Source organism: Schistocerca serialis, chromosome 6, assembly GCF_023864345.2.
Source record: "Schistocerca serialis cubense isolate TAMUIC-IGC-003099 chromosome 6, iqSchSeri2.2, whole genome shotgun sequence".
Taxonomy (NCBI): domain Eukaryota; kingdom Metazoa; phylum Arthropoda; class Insecta; order Orthoptera; family Acrididae; genus Schistocerca; species Schistocerca serialis.
Window position 1 is genome coordinate 413,381,542 of NC_064643.1, and position 14,996 is coordinate 413,396,537.

At 41.9% G+C, this 14,996-nt stretch overlaps 1 protein-coding gene across 1 annotated transcript in view; it reads left to right on the forward strand.

Annotated features, from left to right (window-relative positions):
• LOC126484896 (dynein axonemal heavy chain 10) overlaps positions 1–14,996 on the forward strand; it is a 1,141,797-nt gene that overhangs the window by 246,063 nt on the left and 880,738 nt on the right. The window lies entirely within an intron of this gene.

Genomic DNA, 14,996 nt, shown 5'->3' on the forward strand with positions numbered 1-14,996 from the left:
AAGGAAAGAAGATAATCCCAAAAACAGATAACATTTCCACTCCCCACCTTAGGACCCCTCCCAGTGATGATTTTTACTGGTGAGTTGAAGGACAGAGATGGTCATCAATACTCCAGGATAAACATACCAACTTCACCCCACAGTCCCCAAAAAGTGGCCTCAACATCCTGCTATTGTGGGCCAGTGTGGATTATGTACACTCTATTTGAAAATAATCCTAGCCTGAATATGGCATGATAGGTAGAGAAAATGTGATTAAAGTATACAAGCTAGTAGAAGAGCAGGATTATTGTACAGAAAGCAAAAAATGAAGAAATACAATGACTGGCTCAGGACCATGTACTCAACAGGCTACAAATTTGCAAAGAACATGAATCCACTGAGGGTAATATTCTAAATTATTAAGCTTTTAACAGTCTCTGTGTTACATAATGCTTTAACTTTTCCTCTCAGTGGGTGTGCAAGTAATAGTGCTTTTCAGAGTGGAATGTCTGCCACTCTATAAGGACCTTCATACCTATGAAAAAATTTGCTAGTCTCTTTTTTTGTGTTAGCACTCTGGTGATAAGCTGTGGCTAACACTATATCATCCACCACAAAATCAGTAGTTATGGCCTCATGATTATGCTGTTTTACTGTCTTGTGGCTCGTTTTATTTACTTTATATTCCAGGCAGTCATGAGTCTTGTCGCTTCTTGTATTACTTGCCATTTCCACTGAAGTAATTTTAATAAAGACTATCCAATAATAAACTTCCAGGTTAATTAAGGTGACCATATTTTCTAGACTCCAATTCAGGACATTAACGTATTTCCTAAGCCCAAATCTGAGACACATTAAAAATTTTGCAAAATAGGCTATATTTATTTATTTATTTATTATATGAGAAGAAGGTTTCAGTTAAATGTAATAAATACAAAATATCAATTAAATTTGTTGCAAAGAAAAGCACATTTACATTTTATTAATACCTTCTAAGATGAATGAGTGTGATCAGGGCAACTGTATTTATCAGTGCTATGAATTTTCTTTATCAATTTAGAACCGTTTCGACAGCGCGAACGTGTTCGAGTGTGACTTTTTCCCAGTTGCCGTGGTCTCTGACTGTCCATTAGCTGATCGAGCTGCGGCCAACATGTGTTTGCACAGTAGAAACAGTTTGATAATGGTTTCGACAATTTGTCGTACCCTCTTGTCAAACAGTTTCCCACCATAACTAAAACTAATAATAAAATATACCGATACAGGTGAAATGAATGTCTAATTTTGGACAAATTGGGTCATGATTGTTAACTTTGGGACAAACAGGTATCCCAAATTACCACTGGAATAATTCAGGACAGGCACACAAAAATCGGGACAGTCCCAAAAAAAAAACGGATCAGATGGTCACCTTAAGGTTAATACATCCACTAGCAAAAGTCCAGTAGATTGATGATATGACTCATTTAAAATTAGTTAAATTTGGCCATCAGTTGGGCCTAGATAATACATGAACACATACACTATATATTATAAAGTCACCCAGTTTCCTACATGGTCTTTTGGATGGATAAGAATGTGGATGGTATTTATAGATACTGCTGTGAAATACCTCTTCCCAAGCTACACATTGCTTAAAGTTATTGCTTTAAACTGCATACCAATATACGTAATAATCTCCCAGGTTTTTCAACACCTGTTAAATTTGAATGTAACTACATAGATTTCATGTTAAACAATTTACTGCTGTGGTAATATTTACTGTTTTAAGTGGATATCATTTGATATATTCCAATCAATGCTCAGTTGCTACAAAAATATCTGCCACACTCTCTCTTCCTTCTGGTAAAGATACAGATAAATCTCCTGCTTTCAAATCACTCAGTCCTTTAAGTATTATTGGATACATTATGTAATTTAAACTGCTACTACCTTCATTAATTCTCTGACATGAATCACATGTATGTAAAATTTATTTTACTTTTCTTCTTAAGTTTTTAAAATAGTAGAACTTAATAATATGTCTGAAACACTCATATTACATGAGATCAGTATCTGCTGTGAAGATATTCATAGTCTACCCTCCAATGCTTTGAACTTTCTTCTAATTTTCAAAATAAAATTACTACCTGAGCCACAGCTTAAAATTATCCATTTTTGATAACATTCCTTGGTAGCAAGATATAACAATAGGACTAAAATATTAACCAGATCTTAAACCTTCTTTTATTCTTCATACTAACAATCTTACCTCATTATGATAGTAACTTATTGACATACCAACTCTTAATATGGCTCCAAGTCCTTGAGTTCTGTAATCATTATTCATACTTAACAGAAAATGATAAAGTGCATATGGAACCACATTTAGTGAACCTTTAATCTAATTAGTTTCAAATTTAAATTTCTGTGAAAATAATACCAATCTCATCAATATATAATGTAATAATTTTCCATTCAGAATTCTAGAGCTTGATGGTCTGTATTTTAGAATCCCATACTAGAGTCTGAAGTTTTTGGAGATTCCAAACAACAGACTGAAGTTCTGTCTCAGTTGCTGAGTAATAGTAATAAAGATAGCCCAATCAACAAGCCCAATAAAGTAAATTCTTGCCTCCACACAATCATCCCTGAATGAAATCATTCACACAGCAAAACCTTCAGAAAAGCATCCTTAGGAATTGACAGTATTCCAGATTTTATCGTAAAAGAATGTACTATAAAAATTATTAATAGTAATAAAGATAGCCCAATCAACAAGCACAATAAAGTAAATTCTTGCCTCCACACAATCATCCCTGAATGAAATCATTCACACAGCAAAACCTTCAGAAAAGCATCCTTAGGAATTGACAGTATTCCAGATTTTATCGTAAAAGAATGTACTATAAAAATTGCACCACCCCTTGCAGAGATAATCAACCTGTCTTTCTCAATTGGAATCTTTCCTGATTATGTTGAAATTGCCAAAGTGATCCCTATTCATAAAAAAGGTGACGAAGCAAATTTGGGAAACTATAGACCTGTCAATCTCATTATTGTCAGTTTTTGCCAAACTCATTGAAAGAATCATATATAACAGATTAATGGAATTTCTGGATAAGAACAAAATCCTCACTGATGCCCAACATAGTTTTCAGAAAAATAAATCTACAACCAGTGCCATGTATAATTTCTTACAAAATGCTCTAGAATCGCTGTATAATAAACAAAATGCTGCTGGTATTTTCTTAGATCTGAGCAAAGCTTTTGACATTTTGGATCACAGAATCCTGTTGGAAAATTTCAGAGGTATGGCATTAGAGGCACTGCACTAAAATGGTTCTCTTCATACCTGACAAATCAGAAATAAAAAGTAGTGATAACAAATGATAGCACTTGAACATATTTTTCAGATGGCTTGACATCATGAGGGCCAGCAACATGAGGGCCAGAGGCAAGAGTGCTGTGGCACTGGAGATGGCTGACAAAGTTGTCATTGGAAGGGCCAGGGGGCACAGAAGCCAGAGGTGTATATACCTGAGGTGCAGGTGATGGAGGCACAGGAGCCGAAGTTGTGGGAGCCAGTGGCATGGGAGCCATTGGCACATAAGCGAGGGGCAAAATGGAACCAGGGCCTGGTGGAGGGGGAAGTGAAGGAAGATGCATCTCCACAGGTGCCTGACTTGACACGAATGTGGCAAGAGAATGATGGAAGCCCGTAACCTGCCTGCACAACTCCTGCAGTAGCTCCTCCTGCGACATCCGCAGTTTTTGCCAGCACTGCAGGAGAACTGAGTCGATGGTGTTCGTGGATGTGAGAAGAGTGTCTGTGAATGATATATCCCACATGTAAGACCTTTCTTTATCAGCGCATCTATATCCATGATGTCAAGGGGAAGAACACACGTATTGATATGCCACCGGTAGTGATGAACAACGCCTTATTATGCTATTTAACATGGAATATGAATGGGACGAGATAATAAGGAACTAAAAGTCACTGTATCAAGACATGAAATAAAGAGTCACTTCTTGAAATAAGATTAAAACTGTATTCATCAATAGGAAGTTCTTACAGAGTCTAGATTTGACCATTGAAGTAGGAAAGTTCTCACAGTCTCCATGAATGCTGAGATTCATGAAGCAGTGGTCAGTAGTAAGTAATGGCTATGCCTTGTGATGGCTGGCATCAGAAGGGCCAGGTGGCAAAAGGGCCTGAGCTAGAGGTGTAGGAGCTGGAGGGGCAGGTGGTGTCCATTGAGGCCATGGCCAGTGGGTGAGCAACAGCTGCACTGCAATGATATAGTGGCTCATGAAGTGTACAGAGCTGGGCCCATGAGGCTATGGTTGATAAGCAAACAGTGACCGCTTGTGGCGATGCCGAGGCATCTCAGTAGCCTGCTGCAGGCAGAGTCCTTCAAGGCTGTGGTCAGTAGTGTTCACTGCTTGGCTGGTGGTGGTGATGGCTGGTGGCCCGGGTCGGAGCTTGATAAAGACTGACACTGCAGGAGTTTGGCTGGAACTCTGTTGGCTATGTGTTAGGCAGTTGGGTGTACGCAACCCCACACCTGCAGAAGATTACACAATTGGTTTCCAGGCAGCAGGTGACTTGTGCAGGGAAATGTTCCCTTGAATGTGCCACTGCCTGGAGTCTTTATTTGCCATCAGTGAAATTGTGCAAAGATAGTTGCCAGAAGGCTGTCTGTGTTGTGGTACTGTCGAAATTGCAACGGGTAATGCAATGGGATACAACATCCCATCCCCCCCTTCATTAGATGAAGGATGGTCAAGCCATCTTGAGGAAGTTAGGCCTCAGAGGAGAGTGCGTGTCCCAAAGAGCAGGCAGGAGATATTGTGCTGTGTTGCAGAAGGTGATACATCAGTGGTCTCTGTGAAGTGCTCTGTTGTGGCGAGGCTAATGAGATGGCAGCAAGCATTGGTATCATGATGACCGACGCTGTGGCAAAGGTGTGCTTTGATGCCTGAGACAGAGAAGCTGCCACAACTGCCCCATGAAGCAGTAGATGCTTCATTGGGCATGGCCGGAGGAGGGTAGGGTGGTGGTGGATGGAGGGGGTGACCATGTAGGAGCAGCACCAGAAGGAGACCAGTGGATGCTAGTCAGCATCACGCAGAGCCCATTTCCTGAAGATATAGCAGGTGTATGAGGTTGCCAGTGTTGCCCCCCCTGCAGGAGCACCCCCCAGAATTGTGAGGCTGAAAGATGGGGCCTCAGAAACTGCCCAGCATGGGCTCATATGTTACAGTGTGACCATGTGGGAAATGGCACCTGTGGAACACCAGACATTGGCAGTCCTAAGTGCTTGACTGGATGCAGTGTGACAATGCAAGTCTGGTGCATTGTAGAAGGATACAATAACAATTTTATGCCCATCCCTGATACAACCTCTCATATAGCTTCATTCTCTATCCTGATGGATCTGAGTGTCTTGTCTACTGTGACATATACACCATCTTCATTCCTCATAAGCCTATCCTTTTCATGTACACTTCAATTTTCCCCAGAAATCTCATTGCAATTGAACTTCAGGTTTTAACTATCTTCCTGTACCTAGTACTAAGTGAACTTCGCTGCTTTTCAGGAGGGCTTCAAACTCTGTCACTTTGTTGTGAATGTTTCTGCAGCTATCTACTAGGATATTAATACTCTCACCTGTAGGGGGAATTCCTTTGGATCTTACACTAATATTTCTGGGTCTCCTACAGCTATCATTCTGGACTGCGTGGAGTGCCATCTAATCTAAAAAACCCTTGTGTGCACCCCACACACAGTCAGGTACTTGAGTAGCAGCCTCTGATGTGCAGTACACACCTGATTCATTGAGTAGGAGTTCCTGAGCTGGGGACTGGTAAGCACCACCAGTCCCCTGTCACTGTAAGCTCTGGGCATGCTTCATCGACCACTGTGTAACACAACGGTGGAACGTTGTGTGTCTCAGGAATGGGGAACTTGGCTTGACTGCCCAGATCGTGAAGATAGAATAAAGCCCTTTTTTTAAAAAAAAAAAAAAAAAAAAAAAAAAAAAAAAAAAAAAAAAAAAAAAAAAAAAAAGAAAGAAAGAAAAAAAAAACCCTCAATCCCAAGGTGTGCTGCATGTTGATGAGGTGCATGGCTGTTGAGTGGAACAGACATTAGCGGGCAACCTCTGGGAAACCTGCCGCACCTCAGCTGTATAAGACTTGCCTAGGAATGTAGGGCTCTGTCTAGGTGGACTCCTAGTTCCCTAGCTGGGACCAAGATGGATCCTTCAAAATCTTCTTTGCCTCCTCCCAGCGGAAAGAGTAGACCGCTGGTAGGTACCAACACCCAATCCTACAAGAGGGCATGTGTAGCCAGTCCTCCTGACTTAGGAATGAAATCTCAGGGTATCAAGACTAGTAACGGAACACATGCTGGTGGTCAGAATGTGTTTTTTAATCGTTATAAGGAAAGGGGGCAGCTTCGAGAAAATTTCACCTTTCTGTATTCGAAAAGGGCTTGGGGGCATTGCTAGCAATTTGAAATCTGTTAAGTGATTGCATAATGGGATGCTGTTGGTGGAAACTGATAGTTTCCAACAAGCTAAGAATCTACAGAACACACAATTCCTTGGGGAATATACCTTGAATTACAACAAAGTTGTTGTGACATGCAGGGATCTGGTGGACTTTCCCAAGGAGGAAATGAAAGATGGGTGGATTCCAGAAGGAGTAGTTGATGTGCAAAATATCATGAAGAGGGTGGATGGGATTCTTATTAAGTCCAACACCTTTATCCTGACATTTATATCATGAAACTCTCTGAACATATTAAGCCAGGTTTCCTTCGCTTAAGTGTTTGGCCTAAAGTACCCAACCAATTGTGGTGTTTCAAATGCCAGCGCTTTGGGTATACTACTCTTAGGTGTCGTGGAGAAGATACTTGTGACAAGTGTGGTCAGACCACCCATGAAGGTGTCCATTGTTTGTCTCCATGGAAGTGTGTGAATTGCTCTGGAGCTCACCCCATCTGGAATCGGGATTTCAGTATGTATATGGAGGATCGGAAGATACAGGAACTTAAAACTACTAATCGCATCCCCTATACTTAGGCAAGAAAGCACTATAAAGCCATGCTGTCCCTGTGTTTTGCTTCCTCCTTCACTTCAGTTGTTAAACAGCCCACATGTAAAGCTGATGCTGCTACACAAATGGAGGCTGCTTGTGTTGGCACTAGTACCTGTGTGTGTCCCTGCACTTGTGTTGCTGCAGTCATTTCTGAGCCTGTCCCTCCCCTAAGAACTTCAGAAAAAGCTGTGGTTGCTGACACTGTAGAGCTCCTTGCCCCTCCAAAGGTTCTATTTGGTATGCTGTCGAATGTTGCCACACCCGCAACCACAGTTCTGGCTGCAATGTCTACCCAGGGAAAAAAATCCAAGGCGAAACATCAAACACCAGTGGAATTGGGCAGAAAACAGCCTGACGATGTCAACATTGACATCTCTGATGTGTCTGTCGATTCTTCTTTAGAGGCTATGGAGCTCAGTGTCAGATTGTGACATCCATCTTGCTCCAAACCTGAGCCTCCACCCATTGTGGACTCCCCTCCCCATCAGAATGTCAGGATGAAAGTACTACCCCCCTGATAGATGGCTCCTATTAAACAGTGGAACGTGAATGGATTCCGTACACACATGGAGGAACTGAAACTCGTAGCACATTAACGCCCTCTGTGCTTGTGTTAGCAGGAAACACATTTCAAAGCATCTGATTCGTCTGCACTATCGGGCTACACCCTATACCGCAAGGATGACCTGACTGGGGAAAAAGCCAAAGGAGGGATTGCTGTGTTTGTCAATAATGGGCACCATTCCTCTGCTCTTCCCCAGGATACTGACCTGCAAGCAGTTGCAGTTGAATTTCCTGCACGTCAGAGGATTATGGTTTGTTCTCTTTATTTACCTCCATGCAATTGACTCTGAGGCTCTCACAGATCTTATCGCACAACTCCCTGAACCATTTCTCCTCCTGGAAGACTTATAGGCCCAGCATGTACTGTGGTGCTCAATGTCTACTTGCCATCGGGGTCAGGTTTTGGAGAGCCTCCTGATATCTTGAGAGCTGTGCCTCCTAAATGTTGGTACTCCGACTCATTTCTGTGCTGGTACTGGGTCATTCTCAGCCATCAACCTATCTGTCTGCTCTCCAGCCCTTGCTGACTCTGTTTGCTGGAAGGTCACTGACGAACTTCATTCCAGCGACCACTTCCCGATCTGCCTTCAGCTACTCGGTGGTGTGTTGCTGGAACAAGAACCATCAACATGGATGATTGGCAGGGCTAAGTGGATGCTGTTTGGCCAGTTGGCTGCGTTTGAACTCCGTGACAGCATCCAGGAATGGGTGGATCACATCACGCATGTGATCCATCACACTGCTGATCTGTCCATTCCAATGTCTTTCGTCCCTCTTCAGCGGTGTCCTGTCCCTTGGTGGACAGAAGAGTGCCATTTAGCCATCTAGGACAGGCATGTGGCTCTTCAGTGGTTTAAATGCCGCCCTACAGCAGATAATCTCTCAACCTTTCGAATTGCGAGAGCCAAGGCTCACCTTGTCATTAAAGAGAGCAAAAAGCAGCCATGGCATGAGTTCCTGAACTCCATAAATCATTCCATTTGTTTCTCAAAAGCATGGGAAGTCATACAGAGGATTTTCGGTAAACACAGCCGTTTACTGATTGCTGCAGTGTTGAACCAGGGGTGCCTCCAAACAACACCTAGAAACATTGCTCAGACACTGGCCGAGCATTTTGCACAAACTTCTGCCAATGCAAGACAGGATCCAGCACTTTGTCACTACTGCGTGACTGTTGGAAGGGAAAAGTTGGACTTCAGGTTGAACAGTTCTGAGGTCTACAACTCTCCTTTCTCCATGTGGAAGCTCAAATCGGCACTGACTGAGACTTCTGACACCGCACACGGTCACGATCACAACTGGTACTACATGCTTCAACATCTGCCAGCAGCATCAAAGGAAATCATCCTCAAATGTTTTTGTCTAATATGGCAGAGAGGTGTCTTTCCCAACTGGTGGAGGGAGGCAATTATAATCCCTCTCCTCAAAACAAGAAAGAACTGCACATGTCCCAGTAGTTATTGGAGCCTTGACAAGCTGTGTAGGAAAGACCCTGAAATGGGTGGTTAACCGTTGTCTGGTCTGGCTTTTAGAGACCAGGCAACTCCATAGCCACTCTGAGTGTGTATTCTGAAAATTTCAGTTCACGGTCGACAAACTGACCCTCTTAGAAGTGGCTATTCAGCAGGCTTTCCTCCATCAGCATCACTGTACTAATATATTCTTTGACATCACTAAGGTGTATGATACTACTTGGAGACACTGTATTCTCACACAACTGCATTGATGGGGTTTTCAAGGCCACCTCACCATTTTCATTCAATCTTTCCTGTCTCAGCAGTTTTTTGGACCTGAGTTGGTCAAACTCTGTCTGATTGATTTGAGCAGGAGAATGGTGTCCCCCAGGGTTGTGTTTTAAGTGCTACCCTCTTTGCCATAGCCATCAATAGTATAACATCTACAGTAAGGAGTCCAATACAGCACTCCTTATTTGTGGACGACTTTGCTGTATTCTGTTCCTCCTCCATTGTTGCAACGGTGAGCCATCAGTTGCAACTTACAGTGCAGCAGTTAGAGAAGTGGGCTGCAAAGACTGGTTTTCAGTTTTCTACCGATAAGTGTGTATGTGTGTTCATTTTAATCGTTCTTGTCGTCCTTTTAATTTGCCTGACTTGCACATAGGGGATGCTATCCTACATTTTAGAGACACAGGGCCTCATTTTTTACTCCAAATTGTCGTGGTTGCCACACCTGCGAGACTTGAAAGCCAGAAACCAGAAGGCAGCGAACATCGTCAAGTGCCTCATCCTCAGATCTTGGGGAGTGGACAGGGCGTGTCTCCTCCAGTTTTATCAGGCTTTTGTGTGTTCACAGCTGGACTATGGGTGCATGGTGTATGGGTCAGCGAGGCCCTCTTATGTGCGGATCCTTGATGCTGCCCACCATGCAGGGATTCGACTGGTCACGGGTGCTTATCGGACCAGTCCCATACCCAGCCTCTGTGCTGAGGCCAGGGAACTGCCACTTACAATCTGGTGGCAGCTCCTCTTGGTATGACAGATGTGTAAGTTTCTTGGAGCTCCAACCTCACCCACTCACCATATTGTTGCTCATCCACCTCTGGACTGGCTTTCTTCCCACCGTCCCTGAGCCACGATGGCATTTGGGATTCGTGTTGAACATGTGGTGGAGTCCCTTGGTGTGGAGCCTGTATGGCCCAAAATCCAGGGTTTTAACCGCTTTCCATCCTGGTTACTAGAGAGGCCCAGAATGATTTTAGATTTGGTGTGGCACAAGAGAGATTGCACTCCTGCTTCCATTTTTAAAGCAACATTTACTGCCATTTTATCTGAGAACCATGACTATATAGCTGTTTTTACAGATGGTCAAAACAAGGGGACTCTGTACCCTTAACTCATTGCAATGTTTGTATCTAGCAGATAAAATAGTCCAGACTATCCAGGATGCCCTCCTCGAAACACAACGACTGAGGGAGGAGGTGGCTTTCTGCTGGGTTCCAGGTCATGTCGGCATTGCTGGGAACGAAAGGGTAGATGTTGTGGCCAAGGAGGCATGTCTCGATCTGCAGGTATTTCAGTGTGTCATCCCCCTGCACACACTCACCTCGCTGTTGGGCTCACAAGTCATGCATTGGTGGGAGGATGAATGGCTGGAAATGACTGACACTAAGCTCTGTTTAATCAAGCCCACAACATGTGTTTGGTGTACTTCATTCCAGCCATGTAACCGGGATGAGGTTCTCCTCACTTGGCTTTGGATAGGCCACAGTCCTATGACACATGGCTTCCTGCTCCGGCGAGAGGACCCTCCAATGTGTGGTACTTGTGGCATCCAGGTCACTGTGTGCTACATTTTATTGGATTGCATTTTATTTTCTGTCTAGTGGGCTGTGGCTGACTTGCCAGCAGATCTGCCATCTCTTGTAGGAAATACTCAAACAAATGTGGTTAAAGTTTTAAAATTCTGTGACTTGTCCAATGTTTTTACCAAGATTTTGGGGAGAGGGTCTTCATTTGTTCACAGGGTGACTGCCTTGCCCATATTTTATGTAAGTGGTCAGCCAGTGACAATTTCCTGTGGCATCCTTGGTGCTCCTTTCTCGTCGTTTTCCTTAAGTTTCATTTTCCTATATAGCATTTGTCATCTTTTCCCCTTTCTTTACATGTATGCTTCCATTTTACTAAATTTGTCCACATTTGTTTCTTTTAATGTGTGTCAGTGCGCTTATGACCTCGACGTTGAGTGCCCATAAGCCCCAACACACACACACACACACACACACACACACACACACACACACACACACACAATGGTTGCTGGAAAAGCCTCTTCTCCATTTTGATTGAGACCACCAGGCACACACACACAGAGTGCACATGGTGTTCCTTCCATCCCTTGCTGCAATAACCATTATTCACCATACATTTGAACAACCAATGATTAATCGATTCTTACCCTTTTCATGTTTGCCTGCTCTTGACCCAGAATAAAGCAGGTTTCCCAACAGATGAAGTGAATCCCTGTGGTTCATTTCAGTTTTTATGGAAGACAGCACTTTGAGACTGTTGCTTAGGTGGACACACTAAGCCCCCCTGATCCCTGTTTGTCCTGTACAGGATGCCTGGAACTACCACTGACAAGCCACTCTTAGTCAAGTGGACAAGTAGTGCCAGACCCCATACTTCCTGCAGAGGATACTGGATGTGCAGGAGAGGATAGTACTTGTGTCTTTGGGACCTGTTGTACATGACTCTCAGGAGCTCTCCCAACTGACCCATTGCAGCAGCTGCCAATTGTCTGATAGTTGTCAGGATGATTTGCAGCTGCATATTGATGAAAACTAACTCATCCCATGTTCGAGAACAGCATTGACAGTAGGGCTACATTGTGGCTGGTGCAGTGTTATACAGGTCAGTGAACAAATAACTTTAAATTGAGGCTGCTGGTTAACTTTTAATTTGTTGAGCTAAAAATATTACTAATTTCCTTTAAGAACTGCTTCAGTTAATACACAAAAGAAAATTTCTATTTCGTAAAAGATACCATATTCCTAAAATTTTTTGAAGTTATATTCCCTAAAAAAAACTTGAAAATAGCCTTAATTTATGATAAATTTAGATAATACACACACCTCTTGGAGAGGAAACTAGATGTAACATGATATGTTAATTATAATATGTCCTGTAGTAATGAAATCACAAAAGCCAATTTACTGTGAAAAAGCTTATGCTCACAAATATGGTAACTTCCGAAAATTCTCAAAAATATGTTTTTGTTCACATTGATAACAACTGAAATTGAGGGTGAACTACTGTTTGACAGTATCTGTAGATCACTAGGCTGAATTTCTATGAAATAGGTTCTCCAATAGTAACTTATGAAAATTTTCAAAAATATTCTTCTGTAAATGCCAAAAACTCAAAAAATACACATATTTCTCACATAACTGTACAGTGTAATTAGGGAACAATTGTTTTTGAATGAGAATAGAACTGTTGTCATAGATTTCTAAAATGCACCTCATGATAATAGTATGAGTTATTGCGGCACTCGCAAATGCTTAAAATTTTGTAATATATTATGAGACACATGAGTACTGATGCAATGAATGAAAGGTTATGCAGAAAAGGTGTGAACAGTAAAATATTAGAATCTAGAACTTTTAATCGAGGAACAAGTTTGGTGCAAACTGTTACGTAGAAAGGAAATTTCAGAAGCTGGCTTTTATATGTACATAAATGTGTGAATTGAACAGATTTTTTACTTAGTTGATACTGTGACAGTCTGCACTGATGTGCTCAAAATGAACACTGCAGCATCACTTTATGTCAGACAAAATTATGAAAACTATGGAGCAGCAACAAAGCATGTGTTCTGCTTTGAGCAACTAACAATCTCATGCACATTGTCTGAGGACTTTTTAATTCTTGTAAGAAGGCTGGCAATGCATGCAGCTATTTTTATGTCACTGTAGGTTCTTTCTCTCATGAGGTTATTGCAGTCACTGTACCATCCTGGAGACCTTCATTGTTCTTTTGTATTATTCTCTGATTGCAAATAAAATAACAGATCTCTACAAGATCTGTGCTTTCCTCTACAATAATTTATTTTTTGGTTTTCTTACATGAGTATCATTCATCAGTATGAATAAATAGGGATGCACTTTACTCCTCTGGAGTGATATGTACCACAATACTAGATTCTATTGTACAATAAGAAACATACTGCTAATCCATCTGTCACTATATATAATTTAATAAAATGCACTACCACTACTACTACTGTGTTCCTCCTGGTGATGACTGCACAACAAATTCAGCTCACACAACATTAACACTTGCAAAATAAGCAGATGCCTAGAAAAACTTTATAAATGTTCGTTGACATTCATAAGTAGACAATTACTGTTCACTCCTACACAAAAACACACATGAAATAGACTGCACTACATGCTCTGTACAGATTGGGTACTATTGCTGAGGACTGCTCTCCCTTATGTGATTGGAGCAGTAGCTGTACTAAGTACCCTAGCAACTTCTATACTTTGGGCCATTTCTTTTACAGCAGCTTTTCTCTAATTCAGTGTGGTGGCTTGGTTGTAATCACTCCTATGAAGTGGTCTTCATTCCTTCATTAATTACTTCATCTAAATATTTGTATTCTATACCATTCTAGAAAACAGTGTGACAGTACAAATGTATCAATTACTTGATCGCAGTGGCCTCTATTACTTCTTCCCACCAAATCGCAAGTATTTTCTGTGACTGGCCCATGCAGTCATTAAACAGTTTCATTCATTTACCCATCCTTATAGTTAATTGTTTTTCTAATCAGTTCATCCTGTTCTTTAAGTGTACTTTTAACCTCAAAGAGATCTCACTATAGAAAAGTTATTATTGTACACTGTCAAGTAAACTCTTTATCTTTTGTAGCACTCTGTAGCTCATGTTGTCATGAAATATAGAGGGACCCAATAGAATTTTAATAAATTCAATAGCGTCCATAACACCTCATATTCAGCAAATTAACATACCCTGATACACTTTCCAAGGTCTACTTATCATCCAGAGGGAACACACCATACTGGTATTGCACATAGTGCAAATAATTTGTAGAGCTATGTACACACATAAAAAAAGTATTGCATCACCTCAGTTCTGAGAGTTACAGAACCTGCACAGAAAATTGAAATAGATATCAACATAAACATAATTTCTGCCCTTTTTATTGCTCATGAAAACCACACATTACATGTTGTACCACCATACAGTGAGACATTCAGAGGTGGTAGCCCAGATTGCTGTACACACTGGTACCTCTAATACCCAGTAGCATGTCCTCTTACATTGATGCGTGCCTGTATTTGTCGTGGCATATTATCCACAAGTTCATCAAGGCACTGTTGGTCCTGATTGTCCCAGTACTCAATGGCGATTTGGCATAGATCCCTCAGAGTGTTGGTGGGTTATGTCGTCCATAAACAGCCGTTTTCAGTCTATCCCAGGCATGTTTGATAGGATTCATGTTTGGAGAACATGCTAGCCGCTCTAGTTGAATGATGTCATTAGCCTGAAGGAAGTCATTCACAAGATGTGCATGACGGGGGTGCAAATTGTCATCCATGAAGATGAAAGCCTCGCGAATATTCTGCCAATGTGGTTGCACTATCAGTCAGAGAATGGCATACACGTATCATACAGCCATTATGGCGCCTTCCATGACCACCAGCGGCGTATATCGGTCTCACATAATGCCACCCCAAAACGGCAGGGAACATCCACCTTGCTGCACTCACTGGACTCTGTATCTAAGGTATTCACCCTGACCAGGTTGCCTCCAAACATGTTTCCGACAATTGTCTGGTTGAAGGCATATGTGACACTCATCGGTAAAGGGAACAT